Source organism: Engystomops pustulosus, chromosome 11 (genome assembly GCF_040894005.1).
Source record: "Engystomops pustulosus chromosome 11, aEngPut4.maternal, whole genome shotgun sequence".
Classification (NCBI taxonomy): Eukaryota; Metazoa; Chordata; class Amphibia; order Anura; family Leptodactylidae; genus Engystomops; species Engystomops pustulosus.
The window spans coordinates 86677056-86698216 of NC_092421.1; positions in this window are offsets into that span (position 1 = coordinate 86677056).

Below are 21161 nucleotides of genomic sequence, written 5' to 3' on the forward strand. Positions count from 1 at the left end.
AAAAACTTCCTAAAAACATCAAAAGACAGAAAAAATGCAGATCTGAACATAAAACAAAACAATAATAATAATTCCTATATTTATATAGCGCACACAGATTAGGCAGCGCTGCACAAAGCATGACACATTGGTCCCTGTCCCCATGGGGCTCACAATCTAATCAACCTACCAGTATGTTTTTTGGAGTGTGGGAGGCAACTGGAGGACCCAGAGGAAACCCACGCAAACACACATAAGAAAACATTAAAAGTAACTCCTAAAAGTAATGAAAATCTTAACATTACAAAACTAAAAAAAATTACATAAAAATATGCTAAAAACTTTTACCATTTGGATGCCTTTTCATGCAAAAAGTTGAGGATATTGGGGCTCATTTACTAAGGGTCTGACCACCGCACTTTCATAGGATTTCCCAAATATTTCCGTTTTGCGCCAAATTGCCCCAGGGTTTTTGGCGCACGCGATAGGAGTGTGGCGCATCGGCCACGTGACAGAAATGGAGGGGCGTGGCCGTCAGACAACCCAACGGATTCGGAAAAAACGAAGAATTTAAAAAAGAATTTGTGTCGCAAGATCAAGCACTCACATGCACCGGGACGAAGAAGAAGGTGAACTCCGGCGGACCTCAGCGCAGTAGCGACACCTGGTGGATATCGGGCGAACAACCTTAGTGAATCCCGGCAGAACCCGAATCAGCGTCGGACAACGTGCCGCTGGACCGGGTAAGTAAATGACCCCCATTGTTTCAATATAATAGGAATAGTACAGAAGTTGCGCTGAGTGCTGGTGACTTTGCTTCCTTTTGTTTTATTGGCCGTGTTAAAGGAGAGGAGGTCAGGTGATCTATGCCTTTAATAGGGACGTCCTGAACTGTCCGCAGAGCGGATGAATGATAGGTTCTCAGTGAAGGACGGATCAATTGTTATCTGGATTGCTGCCACATTGTCTTCCCCATCCTGGAACATATTTGTCCCTTCCTTGTCCATTCCTCAGCCGGGGGCCTGGAGTTATATCTCACCTGCCAGCCACAGAGCTGATGGAGAGAGAGAAGTAATCTATGTCAAGCAGTTTGAGGCGCTGCTCCGGAGCGCCGTGGCGTCCCACAAGTGCCGTTTCTCAGAGTTATGATCCTAGATGGGGAAAAGTTTAAGTGTCAGCTCCCTAACTGGTAAGAAGCCTCGAAAAATAAGCAGAGGAGAGAATATTACCCATGAGCGAGGAGATTAGGACGGAGCCGGCGCGTCTGAGCCTCGGAAAACAAGATGCGGGGATAATAGAAAAATACCGAAGGAGATTGAATAGAGAAATATTGTATGGAAGGCGATCGGTGACATCACATTATACCAGATTACACGGTCATTCTCATCCCCAGGGGGCAATATAACAGCATTACCTGCACTAAATGTATATTACCCAGTGCACCAGAACCGGGAATAGGAGTCCGGAATATTCTATGTAGGTATAAGAATTATAAGAACTCATCTTTTAATGTTAAAAAAACACATAAAAAATGAAAACAATCTAAAATGTGACAGTCAGACGCTGATAATGAGCCCTAATGTTAGAACCATCCACCTATTCCTTCCTACTTACCGATCCTACCCTAGATGACAACTGGACGACGTTCCCTTCCTGCATGAAAGGGAAGCACAGACCAAACTATAGAGGAGCAGGAGGGTAATGTGAATGGGGAATACATCTGCCCATTACAACTAGTTTAACCGTCTGCAGCCCAGAACCAAGTCAGCAGGAGACACATTGGTGTGGTGGAATCCAATTAAGTCAGCCAGGAGTGAAATAATCAACAGCAATATGTCTTGGGCATGGGGGTGGATTTTGTACCATGTATGCTCAAAGCTTTTTGTTCCTGGAGGTTCTGTAGGAGAAGGGACCATAGTAAAGACATTAGCAGGTATGCATCATGTCCTTTTTGAATTAAACATTAGTGTAAACCTTCGATCCAGAGTAGAGGCATGATGGGGTATTAAACTGATCAGTGGGGGGTCTGACTTTCATCAGAATGGGGGGTCCCGTTCTCACTAATGAATGGAGCATCAGGTCGAGCATGCCTACTGTCACTTCATTCAATACTGTGGAAGTGTCAGAAGACGATCTCATATCTGTGGCAATCTAATAGATAAGATGAATAAGAGTGACAGCCAGACCTGTACACAGAGCTCTGAATCGTTCAACACTACCATAGTGATGAATGTAGTGACAGTAGGTATGCTCAACCTGCTCCTCCAGCCAACAGTGAGAACAGAACCCCTGAACTTGTGATCAGATTTTTGTGTAACAAAAGGGACTAATAGTATGGACTACCAAAGCTTTTGTGTGACTTTATGGGGTGTGTCAATTCAAAATACAATCTGAAAATCCTTGGGTGTTAGCGCCCCCACAAGGTAAGTCCATGATTGTGCAGTGTTATGGATGATCTCTAGCCATTGATGACCTGGGGTAGCAGGAGGAGCACAACTTGTGGTCCACGGGCCACATGCTCTTTGAGGAACGTCATGTTGTAACCCGGGTCCTTTCTCACCTGGTGTCCATTATTATTTGTCTTCTCTTTTATCTCTATTGCGGCTTTTTTTCTAACCTGAAGTTACCGATATTATATTTATCTGCTCCAGAATCTCTTATGCTTTGCTTTTAGGTCTCCATAATTACTCGTCTGCTCTGGGACTCAAAAATGTCTGGAGTCTCTTTATTATTTTCTGGTCTGGGTGTATATTATTATTTATCCTCTGGTCTGGGGTATCTATTATTTATTCTCTGGTCTGGGGTCCTTATTATTTATTCTCTGGTCTGGGGTATCTATTATTTATTCTCTGGTCTGGGGTATCTATTATTTATTCTCTGGTCTGGGGTATCTATTATTTATTCTCTGGTCTGGGGTATCTATTATTTATTTTCTGGTCTGGGTTCCTTATTATTTATTTGTCTGGTCTCAGTGTAAATTATTATTTATCCTCTGGTCTGGGTCTTTATTATTATTTATTGTCTGATCTGGGGTCTCTATTATTTATTTGTCTGGTATGTGGTCTATATTGTTATTTGTCTCGTCTGGGTGTATATTATTATTGATTGTCTGGTCTGGGTGTATATTATTATTTATTGTCTGGTCTGGGTGTATATTATTATTGATTGTCTGGTCTGGGTGTATATTATTATTTATTGTCTGGTCTGGGTGTATATTATTTATTGTCTGGTCTTGGGTCTCTATTATTTATTGTCTGGTCTGGGGTCTATATTGTTATTTGTCTCGTCTGGGTGTATATTATTATTGATTGTCTGGTCTGGGGTCTCTATTATTTATTGTCTGGTCTGGGGTCTCTATTATTTATTGTCTCGTCTGGGTGTATATTATTATTGATTGTCTGGTCTTGGGTCTCTATTATTTATTGTCTGGTCTTGGGTGTATATTATTATTTATTCTCTGGTCTGGGTGTATATTATTATTTATTGTCTGGTCTGGGGTCTCTATCATTTATTGTCTGGTCTTGGGTGTATATTATTATTTATTGTCTGGTCTGGGTGTATATTATTTATTGTCTGGTCTGGGGTCTCTATTATTTATTGTCTGGTCTGGGGTCTATATTGTTATTTGTCTCGTCTGGGTGTATATTATTATTGATTGTCTGGTCTGGGGTCTCTATTATTTATTGTCTGGTCTTGGGTGTATATTATTATTTATTCTCTGGTCTGGGTGTATAATATTATTTATTGTCTGGTCTTGGGTCTCTATTATTTATTGTCTGGTCTTGGGTGTATATTATTATTTATTCTCTGGTCTGGGTGTATATTATTATTTATTGTCTGGTCTGGGGTCTCTATCATTTATTGTCTGGTCTTGGGTGTATATTATTATTGATTGTCTGGTCTTGGGTCTCTATTATTTATTGTCTGGTCTTGGGTGTATATTATTATTGATTGTCTGGTCTGGGGTCTGTAATATTTTGTGTTGCCTGGTTGGGGGTCTGTACTGAATGCAGTATTTGGTCTCTGTTGTCTTGTTTTGTGGTGTCCTATGTTGGTTGGTGCTTCTAGACTGCAGGTTACTAGTGGTCCCTGGATTTGAGGCTGTGACGTCATTGTGTATGTAACAGGATGACTATGATAATGCAGAGAAAGCAGGAAAACAGGCTGATGCCTGCGAGTGTTTACAGCGACATGAGCATTTGTCTTGTTTTTGAGGTGACATTCCATCCGAGTGATAATTCATTCACTGAAGATGACGATTACTAATTTAATTTGGGAAAAACTTCCATCATCATTACAAATAACCTGACAATTGCAAGTGAAACCTGCGGATATGAGCTGCTAACACTGTGCTAATGAGCCCCATTAACCCATGGCGCTGTGCATTTGTCAAGAGCTCAATCCCTTATTAGATCGCTGCCTCGTACAAGTTCTGTAGAAACACATGAACACACATCTTTGGTCTCCGATATTCACAGAGGTTTGATAGGTAAAATTACAAGGAAACTGTAATGTGCAGAACCTAATCTTTAAGGGGAAGTCTAAGAAAGGATAAATCAATGGTAATGGATCACTGGGATCATGTGATATTGGAGTGGACTTAGCGGATGCCTCTGTTTGATGTTCTCACTAATCGGGGCAACCCCTTACATATCACTACCATCAGCAGTGGCTATTACATGTAAAATACTAGCTTATATAAGGGTTTTATTTACAGACTTTCATCCCTTATCCATGAGAGGAGATTTGGGATACCCCATCCCGGAGGTAAGAGAGAGGGAAGGGCTCCCTCTGTCACCCATGATCAGGGCCGGCGTTAGGGGGCGGCAAACTGGGCATTTGCCCAGGGCCCCCTGTCTTAAAGGGGCCCCCTGTCTGTGGACTTTTGTGGGAAGAGGATATATTGCTCCTTTAATACACCTTGGAAGATGCTTATTATCTATCTCCTACTATATATCTATCATCTATCTGTCCAGTTATCTAATCGCGTTTTTTCTGCCGGGTTTTCCGAATTTTACCGTTTTGTGCCGAATTGCCCCGGGTTTTTGGCGCACGCGATCGGATTGTGTCGCATCGGCGTCCGGTTTCATGCGACGAAAAACAGAGGGTGTGGCCGCCAGAAAACCCGACAGATTTGGAAAAATCGCACGATTTATAAAAAAAAAAAAAGTGTCGCTTGACACGCACTTACATGCACCAGGAATAGGGTGGTGAACTCCGGCGGACTTCAGCGCAGCAGCGACACCTGGTGGACATCGGGCGCACGACCTTAGTGAGTCCCAGCAGAACCCGAATCCTCGCCAGAGTAAGCGCCGCTGGATCGCGATAGGAGCGGGTAAGTGAATGAGCACCTTTGTGTCTATTTCCTATCCAAATACCTGTTAATCTAACCATTTATCTATCGAGCTATTTCTCTATGTATCTTCTATCTATTATCTATCCACTTATCAATCAATAGAGCTTCTATCTCACATATAATATATATATACTTTATTTTTCTGCATCTATAAATCTATCTATGAATCTATATCGTCTTTCATATTTATCTTCATTTATCACCAATCTCCCTATCATCTGTCCGTCTACTATAAGATTCTCCTCAGCCCCATATCACAGACACTTACCTCCTACTGTATGTGCAGGGCTACAGGAGCCTCTTACTCTTCATAAATAGTTTTATTTTGGGGCCCCAATTTTAATTTTGCCCAGACCCCAACTTGTCTAAAACCGGTCCTGCTTGTAGGGTTTGCATAGCGACCCGATGAGGGTTATATTTGAACCTCTATGAGGTTCTACCAGGTAAAATACACCGTAGCCATGAAGAGTTTTGACCTCATTTCGAAAAAAAAAAATCTAATAATCGCAATGATTTAGGCTTTTGGAGATTTTGAAAATTTCTTTTTTTTTCAAATCAGCAAATCATGCCACCTAAAAAAACACAGAATAAAAAAAAATTCTCAAAAAAAAATCACATGTGAAACGGAAACCAATGAAAGTAAGAAAGCGTCCTGCAAAAAATAAGCCGATAAAGTGAATGTTCTGAACAAAAACATCTTAATTAGAGATGAGCGAACATACTCGTCCGAGCTTGATGCTGGTTGGAGCATTAGCGTACTCGAAACTGCTCGTTACTCGGACGAATACTTCGCCCGCTCGAGAAAATGGCAGCTCCCGCCGTTTTGCTTTTTGGCGGCCAGAAACAGAGCCAATCACAAGCCAGGAGACTCTGCACTCCACCCAGCATGACGTGGTACCCTTACACGTGGATAGCAGTGGTTGGCTGGCCAGATCAGGTGACCCTGGGATAGACTAGCCGCTGGCCGCGCTGCTCGGATCATTCTGTGTCTGGATGCCGCTAGGGAGAGAGCTGCTGCTGGTCAGGGAAAGCGTTAGGCTGTTCTATTAGCTTACTGTTAGGCAGGAGTGATTCTCCAAGAACCCAACAGCCCTTCTTAGGGCTACAATAACGTTATATATATTTTTTTGTTTGCTTGTGGCTGGGCTTGCTGGCACTAGTAGTGCAGCTAGTACCATATTGTGAGGAATTTGTAGGGGGACTTGCTACCGTTGTGTTTAGCTCTTAGTGACACACATATCCACCTCAAACACCAAAGTGGGAAAATTTATTAGGGGTTTGATTGAATTAGGCAGAGTCTGACGATTTTTATTTATTTATTTTTTTTTCAAAAGTGAAAGTGAAAGTCACAGCACAAAATCCTTTTGTGTGCTGTCAGTGGTGCAAATGCAATTTCATCTAGCTTAGTCTGCCTGCTACTGTTTAGCAAGTGTGGGAGATTTGGCCCAGTAGAGACTGTGGTAGCGGGGTTTTGTGATGCAGTTCAAGACAGTGACACCAAGGTACAGCCCAAAACAGGTCTCGCCTGCGTTTATTGCAGCAGCAAAACAAAACAGCCTTCACATTCAGGCATTAAACAAACAAAATCCTACCCGTCAGGGTGCTAACTAAACACAGTTTCTCTAACTCACCACTAGTACATAAAATAAGTCGCTGCTCCAGGCACAGAGGTCAGGGCTGTGTGCTCTCCAGCCTCCTCTCAGAGAGACAACACTCTCAGCTCTGCTCAGCGGCTTTATGCAGACTGATTAGGCTGCTCCTACCACCTGTGTCCAAGGTGCTGGACAACACAACCTCAGCACTCAGGCCTCGCATAGTATGAAAACCTAGGGGAAACATACCGCCCATCCACAGTTAACCCCTTCAGTGTCTCACATACCCTCCCCCTCTGTTTGACCCTGTGGGGGCGAACACTTTTGGCCATTAGACAGTGGGTACGAGACAGGGCATCGGCATTCCCATGCATCTTTCCTGCTCGATGTTCTACCGTGAACTTGAAATTTTGTAACATTAGGAACCACCTTGTGACCCTGGCGTTCCTCTCTTTAGCCCGACTCATCCAGGTGAGGGGAGAGTTACTAGCGTAAACTGTCGCCCTACCAAGTAATACCTCAGGGATTCCAGAGCCCATTTTATCGCCAAGCACTCCCTCTCAACTATGCTATAGTTCTTCTCAGGAGGTGTGAGCTTGCGGCTCAGGAATGTCACAGGATGTTCCTCACCCTCCACTACTTGGGACAGGACAGCCCCTAGGCCCGCGTCAGTCTGCACAATAAAGGTCTTGGTGAAGTTAGGGGTGATCAGTACCGGTCCCTCACACAAAACCGTCTTAAGTCGCTGAAACGCCCCCTCAGCCTCTTCACTCCACTTTACCATCACCGTCCTGCTACCCTTGGTCAGGTCAGTCAGGGGTGCCGCTATGGTAGCAAAATCGGGGATAAATCGGCGATAATAGCCCACTATGCCTAGGAAAGCCCTCACTTGCTTCTTGCTCATAGGTCGTGGCCACTGCTGGATCGCCTCCACTTTATTTACTTGGGGTTTGATGACACCTCGCCCAATACGGTACCCCAGGTAACGGGCCTCTTCCAGACCAAGCGCACATTTTTGAGGGTTTGCTGTCAACCCTGCTGCCCTCAGGGAGTCTATCACTGCTTGTACCTTGGCTAGATGACTCTCCCAATCGTTACTATAGACTATGATGTCATCCAGGTAGGCCGAGGCATATCTACGGTGAGGTTTTAGCACGAGATCCATTAACCTCTGGAATGTGGCGGGAGCCCCATGTAGCCCAAAGGGGAGTACCACGTACTGAAAAAGCCCATCAGGAGTAACAAAAGCGGTCTTCTCTTTGGCCCTGTCAGTAAGGGGTACCTGCCAATACCCTTTCGTCAGGTCAAGGGTGGAGAAGAACCTAGCCTGTCCAAGTCGTTCTATCAACTCATCAACTCTGGGCATAGGGTAAGAATCAAATTTGGACACCTCGTTCAACTTCCTAAAGTCATTGCAGAACCGTAGGGAACCATCAGGCTTGAGAATCAACACAATAGGACTCGACCAGTCACTTTTAGACTCCTCAATAACCCCCAGGTCTAACATCTGCCTGACTTCTTCGGTTATGGCAAGCCGGCGCGCTTCAGGGACCCGGTAGGGTTTTTGGTGTACCCGGATGTGGGGTTCGGTTATGATGTCATGCTTGATGACTGAAGTACGACCCAGTAACTTAGAGAACACATCAACGTTTCGGAGCACAAACTCCTTCGCTTCCTGAATCTGGGCCCTGGAGAGGGACTCCGAGATCCGTACTTCAGGCACCTTGGCATCGGGTACACCTACCTCGGGTGTCACCTTCTTGGGGACAGACGCTTTTCCTACTCCCACGGCTATCAGGGACTCTCTTCCCCTCCATGGCTTTAGGAGGTTCACATGGTATATCTGTTCGGGCTTCCTCCTCCCCGGCTGATATACCTTGTAGTTAACCTCCCCTACTTTCTCCATGACCTCATATGGACCTTGCCATTTCGCCAAGAAGTTACTCTCTACGGTGGGCACAAGAACTAACACTCTGTCGCCTGGGTTAAAGGTCCTGAGTCAGGCTGATCTATTGTAGACCCTAGACTGGGCCTCTTGTGCCCTTGTCATGTGCTCCTTTACAAGGGGCATTACTGCCGCTATGCGGTCCTGCATAAGGGAGACGTGTTCAATCACACTACGGTGGGGGGTCCTCTCCTGTTCCCAGGTCTCCTTAGCTACGTCCAGGAGTCCACGCGGGGAACGGCCATATAACAGCTCAAAGGGTGAGAAACCCGTGGAGGACTGGGGAACTTCATGTATGGCAAACATCAGATAAGGCAACAAACAATCCCAGTCCTTCCCATCTTTGCTGACCACCCTCTTTAGCATCCCCTTCAAAGTTTTGTTAAACCGCTCGACCAGGCCATCTGTCTGAGGATGATACACAGAGGTGCGGAGCTGTTTAACCTGCAGTAACTTACACATCTCCTTCATTACCCTAGACATGAATGGGGTACCCTGGTCAGTCAAGATTTCCTTGGGGAGGCCTGTGCGGGAGGTGTTCCTTAATGGAATCGCCTCTGGATACCGCGTAGCGTAGTCCAGGATAACCAAGATGTACTGGTGCCCCCTTGTGGATTTGACTATGGGGCCAACCAGATCCATTGCAATCCGTTCAAATGGCACCCCTATGATTGGTAATGGGACCAGAGGACTCCTGAAGTGGGACAACGGGGCAGTAAGTTGACACTCAGGGCAGGAGCTACAATACCAGTTTACCTCCTCCCACACCCCGGGCCAGAAAAATCTCTGCAGGATCCTCTCTCGGGTCTTCTCAGCACCTAAGTGCCCTCCCAGCACATGTTTGTGTGCCAAATCTAGCACCAGCCTACGGTGAGATTGGGGTACTACAAGTTGCTCAACCTCCTCTCCCCGTATCTGGTCAACCCTGTACAACAGTTCCCCAACAATCACCATTCGGGGGTATATTTTGTCAGCCCCTGGTATTTGGAGTACCCCATTTATCACTTTAACATTCTCCCATGCTTTAAATAAGGTAGGGTCCTGTAGCTGTGCAGCCCCAAAATTTTCACGGGAAATCTCAAGTTCCGGCAGGTCGGCTACCTCCTCGTGGCCCTCGACCTCACCAGCTAGGACCTCTAGGGGAGAGAATTCATCACATGGGGTCACCCCTACTGCTGGTGTGGGCACATTGGCCTCGAAGGGTTCAGGGGCCAAGACCGGGCACATCCGATGTCCATTATCTGTAATAGCACCTGAGGTGGGTCTTCGTCTCCAGAGGTACCAAAACACCGGTAAGTCTCTGCCGATAATAGCCTCATGAAACAGGGTCCCCACCACCCCCACTTCATGGGTGATAGTACCACAAGGTGTATGTAGGTTGATGACGGCAGTGGGATATTCGCGAGTGTCCCCATGTATACACAACACTCCCACTTTACGCCCACTGTACAGTCCAGGATCAACCAAAGTTCCCCGCACCAGGGTGACCAGACTCCCCGAGTCTAGCAAGGCTTCCACCGTGTGACCACCGATTGTGACCATACACACTTGGGGTTCTGCATCCGTGACTGACTCGGCTGCCAGAACCGGCCGGGCAAACAGTGACATTCGCCGGGTCTGGTTGCAGTCCATTGGCTCCACTGACAGGGGACAGTTGGCAGCAATATGGCCCATTTCATGGCATCGCCAGCACTGGATACGGCTATGACCTCTGTCACGAGCCTCACTGGGTTTCTGTGTATCCAAGCCCCCCAGTGGACCCCCTCCCAACCTGACCTGTTTCCCTTTTTCTGCAGTAGCAGTCTTACCAGATGGTTTGGTGACCTTGTCACTGGCACTGCTTCGTGTGGGAGAGATAAGTAGAAGATCCTCCGTAGCCCGATATCTCTCTACTAGGGACACAAGTTCCTCAGCATTTGTGGGACCGGCCTGTCCAACCCATCGCTGGAGCCGAGAGGGCAGAGAACGGGTGAACTTGTCAAGAACCACTCTCTCGACCATCTGTGCTGGGGTGCAGTCCTCGGGTTGTAGCCACTTCTGGACAAGATGGATCAGGTCATGCATTTGGGAGCGCGGGGGTAGTTTTTCAGAGTATGCCCACTGGTGCACCCGGCTGGAACGAACTTGTATGGTGACCCCAAGACGAGCCAGAATCTCCGCCTTTAGCTGGGGGTACTCACAGGCCTCTGTTTCACTCAGGTCGTAGTAGGCCTTCTGCGACTCGCCGGTCAGGAACGGTGCCAGGACATCTGCCCACTGCTCAGCTGGTAACTCCTCTCGCTCAGCTACTCGCTCGAACACAGTGAGATACGCCTCCACATCGTCGGTCGCCGTCATTTTTTGTAAAGCCTTCTGCACTGCAGCCCGTGCGGAATGCTGGACAACCGGGTACCCTTGCAAACCAGTATGGGACCCCTCAATAGCCGTTGCTGGGGTGCTGCCATAATGCCGGAAAACTTTTCCATCATCAGCTGGAACATGGCTCGGGACTCTTCCTGCTGCTGGCGGGACCTCTCCTCCTGCAGCTGGAACATGGCTTGCTGCTGGCAGGACCTCTCCTCCTGCTGCTGGAGCATGGCTTTAATAAAGTCCTCCATCTTAGCTTTATCCTGCAATTTGCCTGCTGCTTTCACCCAGGCCATGCAATGTTGCAGGATGTAGCGAGCCTTTCAGGTGCGTGTCTTTTGAACTGCCCGCAATCCGAAGCACCATATGTGGGAGATTTGGCCCAGTAGAGACCGTGGTAGTGGGGTTTTGTGATGCAGTTCAAGACAGAGACACCAAGGTACAGTCCAAAACAGGTCTCGCCTGCGTTTATTGCAGCAGCAAAACAAAACAGCCTTCACATTCAGGCATTAAACAAACAAAATCCTACCCGTCAGGGTGCTAACTAAACAGAGTTTCGCTAACTCACCACTAGTACATAAAATAAGTCGCTGCTCCAGGCACAGAGGTCAAGGCTGCGTGCTCTCCAGCCTCCTTTCAGAGAGACAACACTCTCAGCTCTGCTCAGCCACTTTATGCAGACTGATTAGGCTGCTCCCACCACCTGTGTCCAAGGTGCTGGACAACACAACCTCAGCACTCAGGCCTCGCATAGTATGAAAACCTAGGGGAAACATACCGCCCATCCACAGTTAACCCCTTCAGGGTGATAGTACCACAAGGTGTATGTAGGTTGATGACGGCAGTGGGATATTCGCGAGTGTCCCCATGTATACACAACACTCCCACTTTACGCCCACTGTACAGTCCAGGATCAACCAAAGTTCCCCGCACCAGGGTGACCAGACTCCCCGAGTCTAGCAAGGCTTCCACCGTGTGACCACCGATTGTGACCATACACACTTGGGGTTCTGCATCCGTGACTGACTCGGCTGCCAGAACCGGCCGGGCAAACAGTGACATTCGCCGGGTCTGGTTGCAGTCCATTGGCTCCACTGACAGGGGACAGTTGGCAGCAATATGGCCCATTTCATGGCATCGCCAGCACTGGATACGGCTATGACCTCTGTCACGAGCCTCACTGGGTTTCTGTGTATCCAAGCCCCCCAGTGGACCCCCTCCCAACCTGACCTGTTTCCCTTTTTCTGCAGTAGCAGTCTTACCAGATGGTTTGGTGACCTTGTCACTGGCACTGCTTCGTGTGGGAGAGATAAGTAGAAGATCCTCCGTAGCCCGATATCTCTCTACTAGGGACACAAGTTCCTCAGCATTTGTGGGACCGGCCTGTCCAACCCATCGCTGGAGCCGAGAGGGCAGAGAACGGGTGAACTTGTCAAGAACCACTCTCTCGACCATCTGTGCTGGGGTGCAGTCCTCGGGTTGTAGCCACTTCTGGACAAGATGGATCAGGTCATGCATTTGGGAGCGCGGGGGTAGTTTTTCAGAGTATGCCCACTGGTGCACCCGGCTGGAACGAACTTGTATGGTGACCCCAAGACGAGCCAGAATCTCCGCCTTTAGCTGGGGGTACTCACAGGCCTCTGTTTCACTCAGGTCGTAGTAAGCCTTCTGCGACTCGCCGGTCAGGAACGGTGCCAGGACATCTGCCCACTGCTCAGCCGGTAACTCCTCTCGCTCAGCTACTCGCTCGAACACAGTGAGATACGCCTCCACATCGTCGGTCGCCGTCATTTTTTGTAAAGCCTTCTGCACTGCAGCCCGTGCGGAATGCTGGACAACCGGGTACCCTTGCAAACCAGTATGGGACCCCTCAATAGCCGTTGCTGGGGTGCTGCCATAATGCCGGAAAACTCTGTTCTGCTAACTAAACAGAGTTTCGCTAACTCACCACTAGTACATAAAATAAGTCGCTGCTCCAGGCACAGAGGTCAAGGCTGCGTGCTCTCCAGCCTCCTTTCAGAGAGACAACACTCTCAGCTCTGCTCAGCCACTTTATGCAGACTGATTAGGCTGCTCCCACCACCTGTGTCCAAGGTGCTGGACAACACAACCTCAGCACTCAGGCCTCGCATAGTATGAAAACCTAGGGGAAACATACCGCCCATCCACAGTTAACCCCTTCAGTGTCTCACACAAGCTAGTCTCCAGAAATCCCAATCCACATTCTCTCTGCCGGTGAAGTGTACTGTACGTCACGTGTGGCGTAATCAAATACGTTTTTTTGTTCACTTTAGTGTCATGGTCATGCTGTTGCCCATAATTTTGGCATAATGGTGCGTTTAAGCAGCCTCAGAGGCATCCATGCATGCTGCCCCTGCTGTTTCCTGTCCATTTCCCTGGTGTTTCCATCCTTTTCTGAGGTTCCCAGGTGTTTGGCCAAGCATTTTAGTGCTCGCTCATCTCTAATCTTAAACTAAATGTAGAATGTCGGCAGCTCCGTCCGTTTGTTTGCTTTCCCAAAATCTTCTACCAATTGAAGTCTTTTAAAGGGAACCTGTCAGGGCCATTTGGGACACTCATCCACCCACAGGTACTTGTGGACCGGTGGTTTAGGGCGCGTTCACACGTTGCGTTTTGGTTGCGTTTTCATTGCGTTTGGAACGCATATACAACAGCTGATGTGAGGTAATTTGCCTAATTACATTACCGTTTACGTTTGTAAACGCAATGTTAACACATGCGTTAACAAAACACATGCGTTAACGCTTTGTTAACGTATGCGTTAATATCGCGTTTACGATGTGTTTTGTTAACGCATGCGTTAACAGTGATGAAATTAGGCAAATCACCTCTCCTCAGCTGTTGTATATGCGTTTCAAACGCAATGAAAACGCAGGTCAAAACGCAACGTGTGAACGCGCCCTTAGGGTCCTAAATCGGCAATATAGTGCCACTCGTTCAAGTGCCTTACAATACCCTGTGGCCTTAGGCAGGTTTCTGGCTGTATCCTTATACCCCCACTACACCCTTCCTCAATATCCTTCTGTTCTTTGCTTTGTGCCTTCTACCTGGTCATTAAATAGTTAACAGCCGCTTGTTTTTGAGAAAAAAAATGTTGTATTTGCATATAATCAGCTCTTCATATTTTAACAAGTAAGGTGATAAATTTTAATCCTTTGATAAAAATAGTCACCACAAGACGGCATTATGGTAATCTGTATCATAGGAGATGTCAGGGCACCTCACCCTGGCACAGACAGAGAGAGGGAGCCGAACCGGGCCAGAACCGGCGCTGGTAATACAAGAAGGACCCATTCATGAGAGGCTGCCAGGAAGCACAGGAGCGGGTGGGATATAGTCTCACAAATGGTAGAGATGTAGCAGAGCTGAACTTGTAATTTAAAGGGGAACTCCGGTGCAAACTGATTCCGAGTCTGAGGGCGCTGTCCCACGTTGCGTTCGCAAACGCAGACGCATTCAAAACCGCGCCCACCGGGGCGGTCCGCGGTCCGATCGCATCGGCGTTTCTATGGAAACGCCTGCGATCGGGAACGCAAAACACCGGCGGCTCGTACCCGATCGCAGGCGTTTCCATAGAAACGCCGATGCGATCGGACCGCGGACCGCCCCGGTGGGCGCGGTTTTGAATGCGTCTGCGTTTGCGAACGCAACGTGGGACAGCGCCCTAAAGGTTCCCTCAAAACAAGGAGTAAGACAAGACAATGGAGATTGGGAACTCCATCTCAGGAGATGTAGAAAATTCTGAAAAACTTTTTTGTTTGCTCGCCTAATCCTGTAAAGAAAATAACACAAATGTAATTAATTGTCAATTTTAATGAATTAGAATTTTTTTTACTAGCTTCCCAGTACACGGCAAGGAATACGAGATAGTGCCATTAGGAAGTACAATTTGTCCTGCAAAAAGCAAGCCCTCATACAGCTTTGTATGTGTACAAATATAAAGTTATGGAGTTTGAAAGGAGGGGAGAAAAAATGTAATGGAGCAAAAAGAAAGAAAAAGGCATCAGCAGGAAGTGGTTAAAGAGATTGGAGCTTATTTACTAAGGGTCCCACGGTCACATTTCCGTCGGGTTTTCTGACGTTTTCAGGGATCAAGCCACTGGGACAGGTATATAGAAGGGGATTGTGGCGCACTCGATCGGATTTTGGCACAGCGGCATCAGCTTTCATGCAACAGAAATTGGGGGGCGGCCGTCGGACGATCCGATTGATTCGGACTGAGTGCGGGATTTAACTTCAAAATTGTGTCACATCCAATGCACTTACATGCACCAGGAAGAAGAAGGTGAACTCCGGGGACCTGAGCGGGGAAGCGACACATGCAGGATATCAGGCGCACGATCTTAGTGACTCCCCGCACAGCGCATTATACACGGGCAATGCACTTACATGCTCCGGGAAGAAGAAGGTGAACTCCAGGGACCTGAGCGGGGAAGTGACACATGCAGGATATCGGGCGCAGGATCTTAGTGACTCCCCGCACAGCGCATTATACACAGACAATGCACTTACATGCACCAGGAAGAAGAAGGTGAACTCCAGGGACCTGAGCGGGGAAGAGACACATGCAGGATATCGGGCGCAGGATCTTAGTGACTCCCCGCACAGCGCATTATACACGGACAATGCACTTACATGTACCAGGAAGAAGAAGGTGAACTCCGGGGACCTGAGTGGGGAAGTGACACATGCAGGATATCGGGCGCAGGATCTTAGTGACTCCCCGCACAGCACATTATACACAGACAATGCACTTACATGCACCAGGAAGAAGAAGGTGAACTCCAGGGACCTGAGCGGGGAAGCGACACATGCAGGATATCAGGCGCACGATCTTAGTGACTCCCCGCACAGCGCATTACACATGGACAATGCACTTACATGCACCAGGAAGAAGGTGAACTCCGGGGACCTGAGCGGGGAAGCGACACATGCAGGATATCGGGCGCACGATCTTAGTGACTCCCCGCACAGCGCATTATACACGGACAATGCACTTACATGCACCGGGAAGAAGAAGGTGAACTCCGGGGACCTGAGCGGGGAAGCGACACATGCAGGACATCGGGCGCAGGATCTTAGTGACTCCCCGCACAGCGCTTATACACGGACAATGCACTTACATGCACCAGGAAGAAGAAGGTGAACTCCGGGGACCTGAGCAGGGAAGTGACACATGCAGGATATCGGGCGCACGATCTTAGTGACTCCCCGCACAGCGCATTATACACGGACTATGCACTTACATACACCAGGAAGAAGAAGGTGAACTCCGGGGACCTGAGCGGGGAAGTGACACATGCAGGATATCGGGCGCAGGATCTTAGTTACTCCCCGCACAGCGCATTATACACGGACAATGCACTTACATGCAGCAGGAAGAAGAAGGTGAACTCCGGGGACCTGAGCGGGGAAGTGACACATGCAGGATATCGGGCGCACGATCTTAGTGACTCCCCGCACAGCGCATTATACACGGACAATGCACTTACATGCACCAGGAAGAAGAAGGTGAACTCCAGGGACCTGAGCGGGGAAGCGACACATGCAGGATATCAGACGCACGATCTTAGTGACTCCCCGCACAGCGCATTATACACGGACTATGCACTTACATGCAGCAGGAAGAAGAAGGTGAACTCCGGGGACCTGAGCGGGGAAGCGACACATGCAGGATATCGGGCGCACGATCTTCTTGAATAGCGGCATATGTGCATTCCGGTTGGACAATGCACCTTTGGGGATCGCACAGGACAGGTAAGTAAATGTGCCCCATTGTCTCACCTTCCTAAATACTCTACCAGAGATCTTCCTCAATGAACCAGACTACAAAAACATGATTTTCTCTTTATTTGGAGGATTCAGCCCAAACTTAAGTGTTCCATTGATTTCCATAGAAAATGTGTAATGCCTCATTTCACCTGCGGAGGCAGTGCAGGGATATCAAAGACTTTCTGCAGTGCAGATCTACAAGCTCACAGATTACAGCTGATTACGATGTCCTCCTACAGCTCAGCTCTGCTACATGTGAGGCATTCAGCGCGGCTACACCTGGAGGAACCCTGCAGCGATTACATCGAAGCCGACAACACGTTAAAGAGATTGATAATGAAGCGATGGTCGCCGGATTCTGCCGCGCTTGCACTTCTCCCGTCTGATGCTGTGACCACAAGCTGCTCGCTACAAGATAATGAAATCATACAGCAGCCAGCGCAGCCACCAGATAAATAGATCATTTACTGCTACAGACAATCCCCAAGTCAGACGCCGCGCTCATCATGGAAACCGGACAAACGGGAGAAGAGGAAGAAGAACCCCGCCGACCGCTCCGGCACCAGAGCACAGGATAATCCTTCCCATTCCTTCTATTACAATGTCATCTGGATAAACGTCTTGAATATTCAGACTTCTGCATTTTCTATACGTTGCTTTAATGTTTCACAATGTTTAAGATCTCTGCTTGCTGTCAGGAAATGAGAAGCCGTTTCATTCCATAAAGAGGTAGTCACTCTGAACAAAGCTAGTCCCACATTGGAAACGGATTCATAATTATCTCTGATGGTTTGCAACAATGTATCAGTCTGGAATCCAGACTCTTTTACGCAATTGTTTCATTGTTTATTCCATCTGAGATTGCTGTCAGTGAATGGAAAGTGAATGAGCAGTTTTTGCCTTGTTAGAGATAATCCCAGGATTTGTTAGTAGGATTGTGATGGATTGATATTCCATCATTGAAACACCTGTGGGGTGTCCCTACACTGCTGTGCTCTTTGATCACTGCACTGGACTTCTCTGCACCCTATTCTTTATTCTGGTAGTACAAGTTATAATCAAATAATACAGTAGTCACTGAGAACAGTGTGATGGGCTGTGGAACTGCTCAATGCAGAGAGCACAGCGAGAAGCTGATTATAAATCTATATTTCACAGTCCTGCTGCTACTAACATCATACACAAAGGTCTGATTTCACAGACCTTCAGTCATAATACCTGACACTGTCTGCAGAGAGCACAGCAGTGTGAATACAAGTCACAAAAGTGGGATTTAAATGCTTTATTCACATTACTGCTGCTACTAACAACACACATAAAGGTGTTGTTACACATACCCCCAGGGCCAATACCTAACACTGGCTGCAGAGACCATAGAGCACAACAGTGTGAGGTCACACCCCCAGTACAATTGGGGAAGACAGAATTCTGCTATATAAATCGATATATCACAGTCCTGCTGCTACTAACAGCACACATAAAGGTATTGTTACACAGATCCCCAGGGTCGATACCTAATGCTGGCTGCAGAGACCATAGAGCACAACAGTGTAAGGTCACATCCCCAGTAGACTTGAAAAAGACACAATTCTGATATATAAATCCATATAGCACAGTCCTGCTGCTACTAACAACATGCACAAAGGTCTGATTCCACATCTCTCCAGGGCCAATACCTAACACTGGCTGCAGAGACCATAGAGCACAACAGTGTGAGGTCACATTCCCAGTACACTTGAAAAAGACACAATTCTGCAATATACATCCATATAACACAGTCCTGCTGCTACTAACAACATGCACAAAGGTCTGATTCCACATCTCTCCAGGGACAATAGTTCTAAGGGACTATAAGGGACTGTCCTGTCCTATAGAAGCTTCTAGCGAGCACCTTCCACATACCCGACACCCGGATGATAGAAGTAATCCTCCCGCTCTGTGGGGCTCTGAAAGTGCGTTAATAAAAGGATCCAGTCATTGCTTTCCCTCCTGCGCACATTTATTCCTGTCATTACTGCCGCTCCAGGCACAACTTGTTCCCTTGAAGTAAATTTACTGTTTTGCAGTTTTTAGGAATTGTGCTGGGGTTGAGGTAAGTAACTTTCCTTCTGTCGGATGTACGGCCATTCTCTAGGGATTTTCTCTTTTGGCGTCTTGTGTCGGGCAGTCGGATACCAAACTGTCATCGTTCCCTATTATTTGGATTGGGGGTGAAATTTCAGGATGAACCATAAAATGTACTCAAACCTTTACAGTTGAACTTACTGTGACCTTCCCTAAACTTGCGTGCACATGTCCGGCTCTTCAATGTCTCGACACCTTGTGCACAACTTGGATCAAATAGTTGTTTGATTCATGGATCACCCAATAAATTTCCTGGTTCAATTAGAATTGGTATTTAAACAGTCCTCCTCATCATGCTGTTCATATTTTGACATGAGCAGAAGACACCAGCTGGATGCTCTCAGACAGAAGAGAGTTTAGAGAGTCACCACCAGGTTCAACAGGATACAGAGATGACCCTTTATTGTGAACCGGATGCGAGAGGTCACGCTACTCCAGGCAAGTGTCATGTGTCACAAGGGAAAGGTGATCAAAGCAGTTTCTCTCTGAGCAGAAGTAATGGCCCCAATCAATGTTGGTGATATTATGGGGAGTGCGATGTATCAGCCACTATTGGGGGTGGTGTTGTTAGTGTGGATGGGTGTCTAGTCAATACAAGCCCATACTAGGTGAGTACCACCATCAATCCAATCATTGTGCCTCTACATGGACAACAATGGCCTCATTTGGACGACAATGGGGCCCATTTACTAAGGGTCTGCACACCGCATTATTTACTCCCCGCACAGCACATTATACACGGACAATGCACTTACATGCACCAGGAAGAAGAAGGTGAACTCCGGGGACCTGAGCGGGGAAGCGTCACATGCAGGATATCGGGCACAGGATCTTAGTGACTCCCCGCACAGCGCATTATACACGGACAATGCACTTACATGCACCAGGAAGAGGAAGGTGAACTCCGGGGACCTGAGCAGGGAAGCGACACATGCAGGATATCGGGTGCACCATCTTACTGACTCCCCGCACAGCACATTATACACGGACAATGCACTTACATGCACCAGGAAGAAGAAGGTGAACTCCGGGGACCTGAGCGGGGAAGCGACACATGCAGGATATCGGGGGCACGATCTTAGTGACTCCCCGCACAGCGCATTATACACAGACAATGCACTTACATGCACCAGGAAGAAGAAGGTGAACTCCGGGGACCTGAGCAGGGAAGCGACACATGCAGGATATCGGGCGCAGGATCTTAGTGACTCCCCGCACAGCGCATTATACACAGACAATGCACTTACATGCACCAGGAAGAAGAAGGTGAACTCCGGGGACCTGAGCAGGGAAGCGACATATGCAGGATATCGGGTGCAGGATCTTAGTGACTCCCCGCACAGCGCATTATACACGGACAATGCACTTACATGCACCAGGAAGAAGGTGAACTCCAGGGACCTGAGCGGGGAAGCGACACATGCAGGATATCGGGCGCAGGATCTTAGTGACTCCCCGCACAGCGCATTATACACGGACAATGCACTTACATGCAACGGGAAGAAGAAGGTGAACTCCGGCGACCTGAGCAGGTAAGCGACACATGCAGGATATCGGGTGCACGATCTTAGTGACTCCCCGCACAGCACATTATACACAGACAATGCACTTACATGCACCAGGAAGAAGAAGGTGAACTCCAGGGACCTGAGCAGGTAAGCGACACATGCAGGATATCGGGGGCAGGATCTTAGTGACTCCCCGCACAGCGCATTATACATGGACAATGCACTTACATGCACCAGGAAGAAGGTGAACTCCGGGGACCTGAGCGGGGAAGCGACACATGCAGGATATCGGGCTCACGATCTTAGTGACTCCCCGCACAGCGCATTATACACGGACAATGCACTTACATGCACCAGGAAGAAGAAGGTGAACTCCGGGGACCTGAGCAGGGAAGCGACACATGCAGGATATCGGGCGCAGGATCTTAGTGACTCCCCGCACGGCACATTATACACGGACAATGCACTTACATGCACCAGGAAGAAGAAGGTGAACTCCGGGGACCTGAGCGGGGAAG